This window comes from Pectinophora gossypiella, chromosome 25 (assembly GCF_024362695.1).
Source record: "Pectinophora gossypiella chromosome 25, ilPecGoss1.1, whole genome shotgun sequence".
NCBI classification, from domain to species: domain Eukaryota; kingdom Metazoa; phylum Arthropoda; class Insecta; order Lepidoptera; family Gelechiidae; genus Pectinophora; species Pectinophora gossypiella.
The window spans coordinates 7207696-7223471 of record NC_065428.1 but is presented as its reverse complement, the minus strand read 5'-3'; positions in this window follow the sequence as shown (position 1 = coordinate 7223471).

The window sequence follows — 15776 nt, the reverse complement described above, 5'->3', positions numbered from 1 at the left end:
AAGAAGGATGCTTCTACCAAACCGAATTTAATCTAAATCGTTTCAGTGGATTAAGTGTGAAAAGTGTGAAATACGATCACGCCTATATCCCGAGGGGGTAGTCAGAGAGCTATGTTTAAGAGATGAAAACTGTAATAAATATTTTGTAATTTGATATTCCAGCAATCTGATCGAAGGCAATACGCTGGGCCGCAGAATCCTCACTACGATAAGGTAATTAGGTACACATACACACAATGGCCCCGATTCCTGCAGACACCTCCTAATTTTACTTTAAGTTATACCTGTCATATTCTTATCCGCCGAAAAGGAAAGGGACGGATGATTGATAGCTCTTAATTTTAGGAAGAATGAGTAAATGAATGAATAACCCGGGCGAATCAAAAAGGTATCTCGCTGGTATGCAAACCGTTTGACGTGTGCTGTCAACTTAATTCTGTCGGGCCAATATAACATTTTTAGACGGTTGTTTTAGATGCTTAAAATTGACGTGTGTTCCATAAATTTTATGCTTATCGATTACCCGTCCCTTTCCTTTTCGGCGGATAAGAAAATGACAGATATAACTTAAAATTAGATTGCATTTTCTTCGATTCATGACGAAAAGAAGCTGCAGGAAAAACCTCGGCACAGGGCCCTAGACGTTCTTTAAAAAAAAATAAGATAAAATATTGTTATACAATTGAGTAATTTAGCTGCCTATTATCATTTCTCAGACAGTTAATCCCATGCATTCATATCTTCTAAATAATCAGTAACCTTATAGGTAATAATCAATTTTTGTATTTGGTTAGTGTTTTTTCTTTTTTATTTGGCACCTACTGTAATTTACATTTTCTCTTTTTTCGTTATTTCAGCATGTACCTATGGTAAGCGTTTGAATTGTATTTTTTATATCTTAGTGTTAGAAAAAACTAAAAAAAAGAACAATATTTCTATGTTGGTAATATTTTGTACACCTAATTAAAAAAATATATGTAATATAAACTACAGCTACTAATTTTTTAGCCTCCAGAAGGTGGTGAGGTAAACCTTTCCAATATTAATACAAAATATATTTATTTGTACGCTTTTTTAAAATTATGAAGGATTATGAAGGAAACGATTATATTTGTTTACTTTTCCCGGAGTCCCGGATTTTTGGGAGTCGTGTCGGGCCGAAGCTAACACGTAGAGGCCCTTCAAACCGGAAAATCAAAATCCTATTATGCAATATTGAAGTGCAATTAAATTATTATTATATCATGCCCACGACTATATCCCAATTGGGGTAGTAAGATGTACATCCATCGCAAGATGAACTCTTCTCTTTTACTTCTATTGTGTGGATTGAGAGGTGGATTACCAACCTCATCAACCCTGGTGTCAAGGACATAACTCATGTAACGACTACTTTACTTAGGTACATGAGTAAGTAATAACCAGGACCAACGGCTTAACGTGCCTTCCGACGCACAGATCATCTTACTTTCGGACAAACAGGTGATCAGCTTGTAATGCACTAACCAAACTAGAGATCGCAAAGCAATTTTTGTGATATTTTCCCACCGGGATTCGGATAGATAGCGATAAGCTTTGCATGTGGGAAATTGTCGACCACACCGGCGGGGTTCTGTCAAAGAATCTGCACCAATGTCGTGACTTATCTTTTTATTTTTGTGTTAAAAGCCACGCGGACCAAGAATGGTACAGAAGAGAGTTGAAGACATGAGTTTCGTAAGTGTTCGTATGCAGTGTCCAGGGTGTGTTTTAGCCCCGGACACTGAATCAGAATCAGAATCATTTATTCAACGTAATTATCATGGATAAACTTGTTGAAGGTCAATGTAACATTTTTGAATTTAAGTACGTCATTTCGAAAGGTGTTAGGGCTGAGGAGAAGAAATGACAAGAAACTGCAACAGCAACACATCTTTTAAATCAATGAGGGTACATTACAAGTTATTTAATAACTAGAGTAACACATTCAATACCAGACATTTTTATCATTTAGGTAATCATTAATCTTATAATAAGCTTTTTTACATAAAGTAAGCTTCACGTGAGCTTTAAATTTATTCTCTGACAAATTTAAAATATTATCTGGTATTTTATTGTAAAAACGTATACACAACCCCAAAAAAGATGAATTTAATTTATTTAATCTAGAATTTTGAACAACAATTTTACCTATTTTTATTCCTTGTGTTGTAAGAATGCCTTTCACAGTTCCTGGGAAATGCATACAAAAATCTCGTTCACACAAGACACTACACAGATGCAGTGTGCCACCTCGTGCGTGTGAGCGAGACAGACCATCCGCGCGTGCTCCCTTACTCCTTATTTATAAAGGCTGTCCCCGCAAAATTGAGTCGTAGCGAGTTTATGTTCATTTAGTTTCTTCACAAAGAGAAAATTTTCTCGGACGGGACTTGAACCCGCAGGTCTTGTCAAGACGGGACGAGCGTCTTAACCATTACACATTACCTACACCATTGGGTCCTCATTCTCATCATCTTCATCAATTTAAGAGCCACGCCCTTGTCGGTGTAGCATTTTTCAATCCAGTCTATCAAAGGCCAATTCTTTGACTTCCCTATAAGACACGATGTTAACCTTTTCTTTAATCTGTTCCATGTAAGCTCTTCTTGGTCTTCCCCTTCCTCTCTTTCCTTCTAGCTTTCCTTCTATTATGTTTTTAATAAATTCGTCGTGTCTTATTAGGTGTCCAATCGTCTTTCCTCTTCTTTCCTCAACAATTCTCAGTATTTGTTCTTTTTCCCTTACTCTTAGCACTTCCTCATTTGTAACCCTTTCAGTCCAACTTATTCTTTCCATCCTCCTCCAACACCACATTTCAAAGGCCTCGAGTCTCCTCCTGTCCTCCTCCTGATGTAAAATTCTTTCGGTTCATGTTTCGTCAGTTTACTGGTCGGTCTAAAGTAATATTTGATTTTCATTAACAAAACATAGATTTCTTTCAATTAATTTCAATCTGGGTAAGAATTGAGACCACTATTTTACCTGGATTGAAACTAGCTTGCCTGTTGCGAGATTTTGTTAACAAAAATAACATTCTTTTTTGTAATGAAACTTATGTTTGTCAATATTTATTTTTAGCAAGAGTTGCGAGATTCATTTGGTGGTGATGTTTCCAGCTTTGAAAACGTTTTGGATAAAGACTTAGTAAGTCATTTTTAGTCGGAAATAAGATTGCGCTGGACCTAATCTCCTTACTTATTACTTCTCATATTATTATATTTTTTCTAGGAAAAAAGAGCTTCAAAATTGGGAAAGGTAAATAATATTTATTGTTTATTATTAGTCACAAAATGACGACGCAAAGATAGAGGCAGACCCGGGATGCGATGGAAAGATGACCTGGTTGTGTATGAAACGGATTGGAGAGAGATCGCTCAGGACAGGCAAATGTGGAAGCTCAGAGGGGAGGCCTTTACCCAGCAGTGGGACAATCTAGGTTAAAATTATTAGTTATAAGATGTAGATAATGTACGAGTTGTTATGTTGATTTACTATCGCATTTGGGGGCCACCTGTGATGATAGTGTATAAGTGTGATAAATAAATATTAGTATCAACACACATGCTCGTAAAGTAATTCTTATTGTACTGCTTTTAGGGAATGCAATCTCGAGATCGCAAATTCGAGATCCCGCGAGATTTCAAATATCAGTCCCGCGAGATCCCGAAATAGGGGAATTTTTCCTGAAATTAAAACAAAATATTTTTTTGAAAGCAAACAAAAACCTTTATTCTTCGATGTTACTAACTAAATAATTCAGTTTTCTTTGGAAATCGACATATTCAAAACAAAAAGTATAACTCAAGGAGATTCGCCCAATCCCGTAAATCAGGAATGGGAGAAAAATTCGACGAAATCTCGCGAAATTTGCAGGGCACAAATCCTAGGAACCAAGCGATTACAATTATTTATGACCCAAACATGAATTAAAACCCATAAGATCGAATTCATTAATAAGTAACGAGTTATTTATTTTTGTTAACAAATTAACATTAATTTACATTACAATACTTACATAATTGTATTCAGTTTCGTTCCTACATCAGAGAGCTAGGTGAGGTACTTAATTCATTTTGCGATGAATGTTCCTCTGACTACTACGATTGGAATATTTGTTTCTGTTTTAGACCAACGTGCATTATAGGTGGATCTCCGGCCGTCTATATTGGTTGAGATAACTGTAGCTGAAGTGGCAGTGGGCAGGACACATAGCGAGGAGAACCGATGGCCGCTGGGGCGGAAAGGTTCTAGAATGGCGACCACGTGTCGGACGACGCTCAGTGGGTAACTGAGCGTCGTAACTGCGGCGTGGGTAACTGACTTCAAGGCCCGCTACAAGGTGGACCGACGATCTGATGAAGGTCGCGGGAAGCCGCTGGATGCGGGCAGCGCAGACCGATCGTCGTGGAGATCCTTGGGGGAGGCCTATGCCCAGCAGTGGGCGTCGTACGGCTGATGATGAACTGTAGATATTTTATTATGAAATTAAAGCGTTTTTTTTATTTTTAGTGGGAACAAATTAAAGAAGCAGGGATAGAAGTGAATGTATGTACATTTTAAATGATTTTTGTTTTTATAGCACTTACCGGTGCTTAGGGAAACTCACAGAGAGAATATTTAAATGGAAAATCCCAGCTTGACAAGAGCTGCGGGTTCAAGTCCCGTCCGAATCAGATTTTTTTCGATTTAAATTTTCTCTTCATGTACATTTTGTTTGTATCTATGTATGGCTCTAACAGTAGTTCAGCTATCGTCGCTTTATAGAGCAAACTATGCAATCGCCTTTTTGAAAAATCACTTTCTGATGTGATTTTTATTCAGCAAAACTTGTGGATTTCTTTCAATTAATTTCAATCCGGGTAAGAACTGAGACCACGAATTTTTACCTGGACTAAAACTAGCTAGTCTATTGCGAGGTTTTGTTAATAAAATTCACATAACATACATAAACAGCCTATATACGTCCCACTGCTGGGCACAGGCCTCCCCTCAATCAACCGGAGGGGGTATGGAGCATACTCCACCACGCTGCTCCAATGCGGGTTGGTGGAGGTGTTTTTACGGCTAATAGCCGGGACCAACGGCTTAACGTGCCCTCCGAAGCACGGAATCATCTTACTTTTTCGGACAATCAGGTGATTCAAGCCTGAAAAGTCCTTACCAAACAAAGGACAGTCTCACAAAGTGATTTCGACAATGTCCCCGTCGGGAATCGAACCCGGACCTCCAGATCGTGAGCCTAACGCTCTAACCACTAGACCACGGAGGCTGTCATTTTTTTAACGAGCATACTTTTTTAAAACCACGTTGTTTTTCACTATATGGCGATTATATACAATACAAAAACGCTTTATTGCACATATACTCGTACAGGGTGTTAGCGACATCGTAACGAAAACAAACTAAAAAAAACATGAATTTTGCGACGGAAAATTCCACTTGATATTAACCCAGAATCATGGTTCGAATCATCCCCCTGAGTATTCGTTACGATGTCACTAACAAACTGTATATGTGTAAACACAACGTCAGAATCAATTGGAAAATAATGTAGTATTTCGTTATAATAGCTATTTATATTTTTTAGTCTTTAATGTTTTGTTTGTGTGCAATAAAGTACGAAATTTAGCGTGGACAGCGACTCCCCGAACGGCGACTGCTTGACATCACGTCTGTCATTTACATGTACAGTTCAAAACACAGTTTTAATCACGCTACATACAATTTTTTTTCCACTGACTTATATTTGATTTGATTTATATTTTTCAGAAACTGGCCAAAGGCAAGAGTAAAAATGAGGTAAATATGTTTTTCTTTATTATATTTTTATTATTTATGTTTTATGTTGAATTGAACATGAATTTTATAATAATCGCCGTAACATATTTTTTTCTAGACAGACAAAATGCTGTTCGATTTTAAGGTAAGTAAACTAAAACTCAAAAGTACTTAATCTTCATTTAGTGGGTAAATGCATTTTCGGGGGTATGTAACCTAACTAGTATTGAGCTGGTTTTCTTAAATTTCAGCCCACTTTTTGGCCATTCTGATGGTCACCAATCATCCCCCTCAGTATTCAGTACGGGGTCACTAACACCCTGTATAGGTTTATATTACAGTCATCATCAGCCCATTAACGTCCCCACTGCTGGGGCACGGGCCTTCCCTATGGATGGATAGGGAGATCGGGCCTTAAACCATCACGCGGGCCCAGTGCGGATTGATGGTTATTAACGACTGCTAATGCAGCCGGGACCAACGGCTTAACGTGCCTTCCGAAGCACGGAGGAGCTCGAGATGAAAACTTTTTTTTCTGTGGTCACCCATCCTATGACCGGCCTCTGCGAAAGTTGCTTTACTTCAACAATCGCAGACCGAGCGCGTTAACCGCTGCGCCACCGAGCTCCTAGGTTTATATTAATCAAATCAAATCAAATATACTTTATTGCACAGAACTAAATTTCAACAATCAGACATAACACATGAATACAGTACAATTAGGGCAAGGACAATTTAGTTAATGTTATTAATGCTAACAAAACTATTGATTGACAGTTATATGTATACAACATACTACACGGTGGCTTTAAGGACCAAGAAACAGACAACGCAAATAAAGATGATGTAAGTTATTTATAATAATATTATCATTATTTTAATTGTTAACATTATTTTTCGATTATTTTTTTAAGTAAGCAGTTTTATCGGGGGCAGCTAGTAATACTAATGAAAGTCAAAACAAGGAGGAAGATTTAATACATAAATACAAAAATAACCTTAAAAAACTGAAAAGCCTATTGTCCAAGTCGGATAAAATTACAAAAGAAAAAGATTCTCTGTGGTCTTGTAATATGAGTACACAGGCTTGTTTCTCGAACGTAGAGTGCCGGTTCGAACCAAGGTACCGGACTTGCATCAATGAATTATTAATTTATCTTAAGTGCACTTTTCGCTAACACAGTTGGCTCGACCATTATAGACGGCGATGCGGCTCACAACCTATCACTTTGGTGTAACAGAACGCTCGATGAGGCGTAGGTACTTTGTTCATCATGTGATGGTTGTAGTAAACAAGCATTATACAGCGATATGGCTCACCATCTATCATGTTGGTGTAACAGAACGCTCGGTGAGGCGTAGGTACTTTGTTCATCATGTGATGGTCAAGCATTATACCTACAGCGATACGGCTCACAACCTATCACTTTGGTGTAACAGAACGCTCGATGAGGCGTAGGTACTTTGTTCATCATGTGATGGTTGTAGCAAACAAGCATTATACAGCGATACGGCTCACCATCTATCATGTTGGTGTAACAGAACGCTCGATAGTTAGGTACTTTGGATGAGGCGTACATCTTATGATGGATATAGGACCTGTGAGCAAGCAAGTTTATATTATGTTATTATAACGATGTTTTGTCGCGCAGACCGAGACAGAGCCTCCTCCACCCGATCGTTTCGTGGTAAGTGTGAAATTCGCCCGAAGGATTTATAGGACGTACCTACCTACTTACAAATGGGTCTGAAAATAATAAAAAAACATGAGTTTTCCGACAGAACGTTCCACTTGATATCAACTCAGAATCATGGTCTGAATCATCCCCTAAAGTTTTCGTTACGGTGACACTAACACCCTGTATATTGGGACGTACCTACCAATACTTATAGACTGAAAATAATAAAAAAACCTGAGTTTACCGACAGGTGGTTCCACTTGATATCAACTCAGAATCATGGTCTGAATCATCCCCCAAAGTTTTTGTTATGGTGTCACTAACTAGAGGCGACCATAGAATTGCATAGCAAAAAAAAACAAAACCCCAATTTATTTAAATTTAAATTTTAAATTTTATAGCACTTATCTGTAACTATAGGGAAACTCACAAATAATGTAGTCGTAAGTAGTTGTTACCTGAGCCATGTCAGGGGCCTTTGGCGGCTCAATAATAACCCTGACACCAGGGTTGATGGGATTGGTAATCCACCTCACAACCCACACGATAGAAGAAGAGAGAAGATCTACAGATTATAAATACATTTTCAGGGTAAGCAACCCGATTATAACCCGAATATTGGGGTACGTAACTATTTGATAGTTTTTACTTATGTACATACATAAACAAAAAAGAAACATAAATAAAAATTACATTCACACAAATGGGTTTTTAAGTTGAATGATGTTAATGATGTTAAATAGACTGAAAAATAAATACCAAATTCATCATCACTAATTTAAGAGCCACGCTCTTGTCGGTGTAGCATTCTCCATTCTTGTCTATCAAAGATCAATTCCTTCACCTCCTTATAAGACACGATGTTCGCCTTCTCTTTAATCTATTCCATGTAAGCTCTTCTTGGTCTTCCCCTAAAAACCAAATTACTTATTATTATTGTTTCCGATAAGTTAACATAAGAATCAAGCTCTTATGTAATCATCATCATCGCCAGCCCATTAACGTCCCCACTGCTGGGGCCTTCCCTATGGATGGATAGGGAGATCGGGCCTTAAACCACCACGCGGGCCCAGTGCGCATTGTTGGTTATTAACGATTGCTAATACAGTCGGGACCAACGGCTTAACGTGCCTTCCGAAGTACGGAGGAGCTCGAGATGAAAACTTTTTTTTTTTGGTCACCCATCCCATGACCTGCCTTTGCGAAAGTTGCTTAACTTCAACAATCGCAGACCGAGCGCGTTAACCGCTGCGCCACTGAGCTCCTCAATATAAAAAGCTTTCTTTGTAATAAAAAACATTAATTACTTCGATCGCACGAGCACCCTTACTGTCAATAGTGATACAATACATGAAGCATGCATAGCTTAAAAATAACAACTTGCAGACACTTTTGACACCTAGTTTTAAGATGGATTTACATCAGCTCTCGCGTCATGACAAAACGCGCCGCGCGCTAATTAAGTACAAAGTCAAAGTCAAAGTATTTATTGCACACCATATGGTAAACAGTTATTAAAGATACACTTCTCATCAAAAAAATCGAAACACCTTGCAAGTTTACGTTTTGTCAGGATTATCAGAAAAATGTGTACATTTAGGAATAAATGTTAAATGTCGTTTAATAGTGAGTAGTATGAGCTTATCAAATCTTAATGTTAATGTTCTAAATTTAAATGAATTTTTCATAGGTTTCGTATTTTGTTAAATGAGTCATTTTTATTCCGTATGGAGTATAAAGGAAATGGATAAAACAACACACGTAAATGAAAAAAAAAGCTAAAAAACGTTTATTTAATAACTTGTATTCCCTCCCCGAGCTCTAATTACTGCTTCCATACGGTTCTTCATCGATCGGATGAGAGTCACGATCACATGCTGTGGTATATTGTCCCATTCCTCTTGGATTGCATCTTGCAGCTGGCTAAGTGTTTCTGGGGCAGGATCTCTTGCTCGAATTCGTCTCTTTAATTCATCCCACAGATGTTCAATGGGATTCATGTCCGGGCTTCTTGCTGGCCATTCCATAATAGAGATATCGACTTCGTTAAGATAATCTCGTACGAAGCCCGCGGTGTGAGCCCTAGCATTGTCGTGCATGAATATGAAGCCGTTGCCAATAAAATGTGCATAGGGCATCACATGAGGCTCGAGACACTCTTCGACGTACCGATGACAGTTTAGTGCAGGCAGACGTGGCCCAGACACGAAAGCAAGCTCTGTTTTACCGTCGGCGCTGATTCCTCCCCAAACCGTCCACGAACCGCCACCATAGCTGACCTTTTCTTCAATGCAGCATTGTGCATAGCGTTCTCCGTCTCTTCTGTAGACCTTGTTCCTTCCGTCGTTACCATACAGCATAATTTTACACTCATCAGAAAAGAGAACTTTGCTCCACTGTAGGTATGACCAATTTAGGTGCTCACGTGCAAAGTTAAGGCGCGCTCTTCGATGGTCTGCAGTTAATTTCGGCCCATTTGCTGGCTTATGCGGTACCAGTCCACGATCCTTCAACCTTCTTCTAATTGTAGAGTCACTTACAGCCACCCTTCGTACAACACGAAGCCGCTGCTGCAGTTGAAAAGCGTTAAGGCGTCGATTTCTTAAAGAAGTTGTTACAATAAATCGATCATCTCGCTCAGAAGTGACCCGATTCCTGCCAGATCCTGAACGGCGCGTGAACAAACCAGTCTCCCGATAACGTTTATAGACTCTATGAACAGATGACAGGCTTAGATGCAGTCTTGCAGCCACAACACGCTGACTAAGGCCAGAATCCAGCAATGCCGCAACTTGGGCGGCTTCTGTGGGCGAAGTATCCATACGTTTTAGAAAAAAAACCTTTTTTCAGACGTCCCAAAGTCACAGTATTGAAATAAAAAACAAAAAGTTTAAGGATAGGCGCCAATTTTTAGTTTTTAAACGCTAAATGTACTCCAACCCTAAACACACATTTGTCTCAAAACAGTGATTCATTTCGTTTATAAGATAAACAAATGAAATTCTAATTTTGAATTTAGAATTTTCGCTTATTACTGTAATGGCCAAACTGCCAGCTATACATTTATGTATTTTTTTTCATCGTATGAATTCTTTTTTGTGTTAAATTCGGAAAGAAACAATGAAAACGGAAGTGTTTCGATTTTTTTGATGAGAAGTGTATTATAGTATCACATATGGACCCGGGAGGGTATAGCAAAAACAAACAAAAATATTAAGAAATTACATTAGGACAGAAATAAAATAAAAAAAAATAATAATAATAATAAGTACTTAACATTAAACAAACTTAATCTAAAAATAACTATGAAAATCTTAAAAACTATTAAAACAAAAACTACATCACTGTCTATTTGTCATGTAAGAAAAACTCTTGCAGTGTGTAAAAACTTTTCTCAATTAGGATTTTTTTTAAGTTAATTTTAAACTTTTTTATGTTTAAATCTTCCTGTAGTACCTTTGGAATCTTATTGTACTTGTGTATATTGAGAGTTTCGATCAATAGCTGTACGACGCCTATCTACCGTAGATAGCATTCGTTGCGCTATATTGCAGAAACTGCAGGGCTAGGTAGGTACTTTACATACATACACACATATATAACTCACGCCTATTTCCCACCGGACTAAGCCATACAATCTCTTGCTTGTATATTATTTTCTACAATATTTTACCTTTAATAATAAACGTTTCTTTATTTATTTACATACATACATAAACTCACGCCTACATCCCACCGGGGTAAGCAGAGACTATAGAATTCCATTTGCTTCGAACCTGACACACTTCTCTTGCTTCCTCCACATTCATCAATCGCTTCATACACGCACGCCGGTTCAGAGTAGATCGTATTAAACTTTTTCTAAGGACATCTCCAATTTGGTCATCGTAAGTCCTTCTCGGTCTTCTTCTTATTTATTTTCTTTCTTTATTTATCTTTTGTATAGTTCCTGCTTTTATGCTGTTCTGGAAGCAAATAAAAAACATAGAACACGTTCAGCTGCTTGTCCACCCGGGCATGTCGTAAAAACCGACAGAGAGATTGTGTCCTCTAACATGATGGACTAATGTTATGGGCGATAGGCTGATCCCTTATCACCGTAAGGTTCATCATATCCAGCTTACGACATCGTATCTACAGTGGCTGCAAGTTGTCTTTGATTACTTGTGACTCTGCCCACCCCATTAGGGATTATGGGCGTGAGTTTATGTATGTATGTATATTAGTTACTGCAAAAATAGTCTGTGAATTCCGATTTGAATATTAATTAAGTTATATTTCACAGATGAGTGCTTATTGGGCTGATGAGCCATCGGGAACGGTAAGTTTTTTTTACTTTTATTACTCTCAGAGATCTATGATTACCTGTAGGGCTACCATGCGCAACGTGATAAAATGTTGTCATGGTCATTTTATCGATTCTGACGATATAATTATGTCGTTTTGTCGATTGGTGCTAATATGTGAACCCAAATATGTCATGTTCTGTCAAAATACGAACAGAATCACGTGTCACGCGTGTCACGCCCAATGGCACCCTCAGGCCTGTTGTCTTAAACGTTGTACCGGATGAGAGCCTTCAGCGCTCCCCATTTGTCCGGCCAAGTAGTTAATGCCATCTGCGGTAAATCTACAATAAGTCACGTCAAAAAAAAAAACGCATGTTAGGAAAAAAACAAACTTATCGATTTCGACAAAATTTACTGAATCGATTGATAATTATATCATGCTGCATATGTTAGAGCTGCTGATCATCTTCCCTTCTTCTTCTTATCGTGTGGGTTATGAGGTGAATACCAACCTAAACGCGCCTTCCGAATCACGGATCATCTTAGTTTTCGGACAATCAGGTGATCAGCCTCTAATGTCCTAAACAAACTAGGGATCACAAAGTGATTTTTAAGTGATCTTCCCTTAAATGAGTTCTTCCTTGTTGGGTCATCATCACCAGCCCATAAACGTCCCCACTGCTGGGGCACGGGCCATAGGGAAGGCCCTATGGATGGATAGGGAGGGGCCTTCCCTGTTGGGTATCTGACTTAAATATTTTCCAACTTTACAGCCTAACCCGGCTTTGAGACAGAAAGCTGAAACAGGTTCAAAGAAAAACGTAAGTTAAGTTTTCAATATAACTCAACAGAACATAAACTCACGACTATATCTCAATTGGGGTAGCCAGAGATACATCCATCACTAATAAGTACCCACGCCTCACCGAGCTTTATAGACTAACATGATAGGTTTATTACAAATACTTAAATTTTTCTTATTATTTTTTTTCTAACTTACGGTCTTACCATGCTCACAGTAAAATATATTTTTTTCTTTCTTTCCAAAAGGTACCACGAAAAGAAATGATGGAACTAGCTATACGGAAGTTGAAAGTAAGTTTTTTTAAATAACATTTTATGGAGGCATCCGGCTTGATGTTTGATATACAGGGTGTAATTGACATTGTAACGAATACAGAATGGGATGGTTCAGCTCATGATTCTGAGTTAATATCAAGTGGAATTTTCCGTCACAAAATTCATGTGAGTATTTTATTTCTATAATATTCAATTCCATACTTAGTGCTCAGCGGTGAAGAAAAACATCGTGAGGAAACCCACATTCCCGAGAAATGCATTTTCGGAGGTATGTGACCTAACCTGCTTTGGGCTGGTTTTTCCCTTCGCGGGTTGGAAGGTCAGACAGGCAGGCGCTTCTGTAAAAACCGGACCTGTCAAATCTTCAGGTTAGGTAAGCGGACTCTGTGAAAAACGATATAATGCTAGGGAGATGATGATGGTTTAGAGGTTATACGTTGGAACCTCAGGTTGGAATAGACGTAGACACATACATACATAGAGTTCAAACGCATAACCCTCCTTTTTGCTTCGCCGCAGTCGGGTAAAAATAACACCTAGTCATAAAGTCCTCCCCGAGTCGTAACGGATGTACAGTCATGAGCAATATAATGTACCCACTTTAGGACTCTGTCGCACTAACATATTTGACATTTAGTGAGACTAACAGTTCAATTTGTCAAAAAAGTTAATGTGACATGGTACCAAAAAAAATGCAAATGGAATTCTATAGTCTCTGCTTACCCCGGTGGGAAATAGGCGTGAGTTTATGTATGTTTATGTATGACATGGTACCAAAGTGTATACATATTAATGCTCGTGACGGTACATGTGCCCATGACACTGGTTGCGTTACCACGTCGGAAACAAAAAAAAGTAAATTCTGTTCTTTTAGGCGGAATTCGACGAAGATGGAAATCCGAAAACAACAACCACACCGAAACCAAAAGTAAGTAAAATGTGTAGAGGTGCTTCATATAAAAGCTTTCCAGGCTCGGTTCCCCATAACAAATAAAACATAGTTTTAAGTTTACGCGGTTATTATCATAATTAAAACACATAATAACGGGTTCTTACCCGTAATTAGATAAAAAAAAATTAGATAAATTATAAAAAATATGGATCTACCTACTCCACTCCAATCTCATCAGTCATCCCGTTATCATGGCACTTGCAACATTGTCGAAATATCGGGAGTCTCATATCCCTACTTTAAACGCGGTAAGAACCCGTTATTATGTGTTTTAATTAAAATAGAACAAAGATGGCGCTGTTGTATAATGCTGCCTTCACAGACATATGGATCTTTTATCTTTGTTTTTGGGTATAAATAATGACCCTTGTTATTACATCTAGGCACAACACATCTTCCACCCATTATTATTGTGATTAAACTAAAAAGAGGCAATATAGGTAGCAACATAATTCTATGTACAGTCATGAGCAACATAATTTACCCACTTAAGGACTCTGTCGCACTAACATATTTGACTATTAGTGGGACTTACAGTTCAATTTGTCAAAAAAGTTAACGTGACATGGTACCAAAGTGTGTACGTATTAATGCTCGTAACTGTAATGCTGCCTTCACAGACATATGCATCTTTTATCTTTGTTTTTTGGGTATAAATGATGACCCTTGTTATAACATCCAGGCACAACACATCTTCCACCTTCATTTTAATTTATAATTATAATTAGAACACATAATAACGGGTTCTTACCGCGTTTAAGGTAGGGATATGAGACTCCCGATATTTCGACACTGTTGCAAGTGCCATGATCACGGGATGACTGATGAGATTGGAGTGGAGTAGGTAGATCCATAATTTAATTATTATCATGATTAAACTAAAGAGAGGCAATATAGGTAGCAACATAATTCTATGTATAATCTGATTCAAATATCAAGCAAAGATTATTTTTATATATGCCTCTGCCATTACATTATATTTTTGAATAATTATTTAATTTATAAATAAATAAAATTAGGATAAAGCAATATGGTGATAATGTGATGTACTTACTGAAATATTTATATAATGTGTACCTATTTAGGGAAATATTTGTTGACGTGTAATATTTATTATGAATAAAGAAATGTATTTACCCGAGCAATGAGAAAATAGGTATTTATCCCGTTACATAATTTTTTGAGGAACGTAGGCTGGAAAATCCCTCATTTGACAGCGAATGAGCTCAAATGCACAGCATTTGACCTTATAGCTTTCTCCATGCTACTTTTTTAGGGAAACATAGGACAGTGGTTTCCTTCTTGCCTTCTGCCTCGCAGCTCTTTAATTAATGATGATGATGAACGATAATTAACTTTATACTTTTCTTATCTGTTTCAAACTTTTTCTTTTTTTTAATCCAGAAATTTCATTATCCAGCTATGAAAAAAGTAAGTTAAGGAACAATGAACCTTAATAACTATTAACACTGTCCAATTTCTTGTGTCAGTAATTAAAATTATGATTGTTGCTTTGTGTCAAACTTTGAACACATTTTTCGTGTATTTTGCTTCGCTTCCTTCGTTTACTTGATGTCTGTCTGCCACGAATAGGCAAGGATGCTATAAATAATATTTTAACTTTACGTGAAAGAGAGAATTATATTTTTTCTCACTCCCTCCCTTGGTCCCATAAAGTGCACTCGTAGATTAGTTCAATTTACCCCTTATTTTGTGATATTATTATGGCCTAACTTAACTCAATCTTAATGTGTAATAAACGTTATTTTTTTAGTTTTGGGAAGCACCATCTAGTGTAAGTTATCATCAAACTATTTAAAAAGTAAAAACTAAGCGCGAGAACCAAAGATATTAGAGATCTTAAACTTGCCTTGAGAATGTAAAAGTAGAATATGTCGAAATAATTTGTAGTTGTGATCCTAACTTGGCATTATTATATTTTAGTGCATCTAGTATAATCTGGATATTCGTAATATA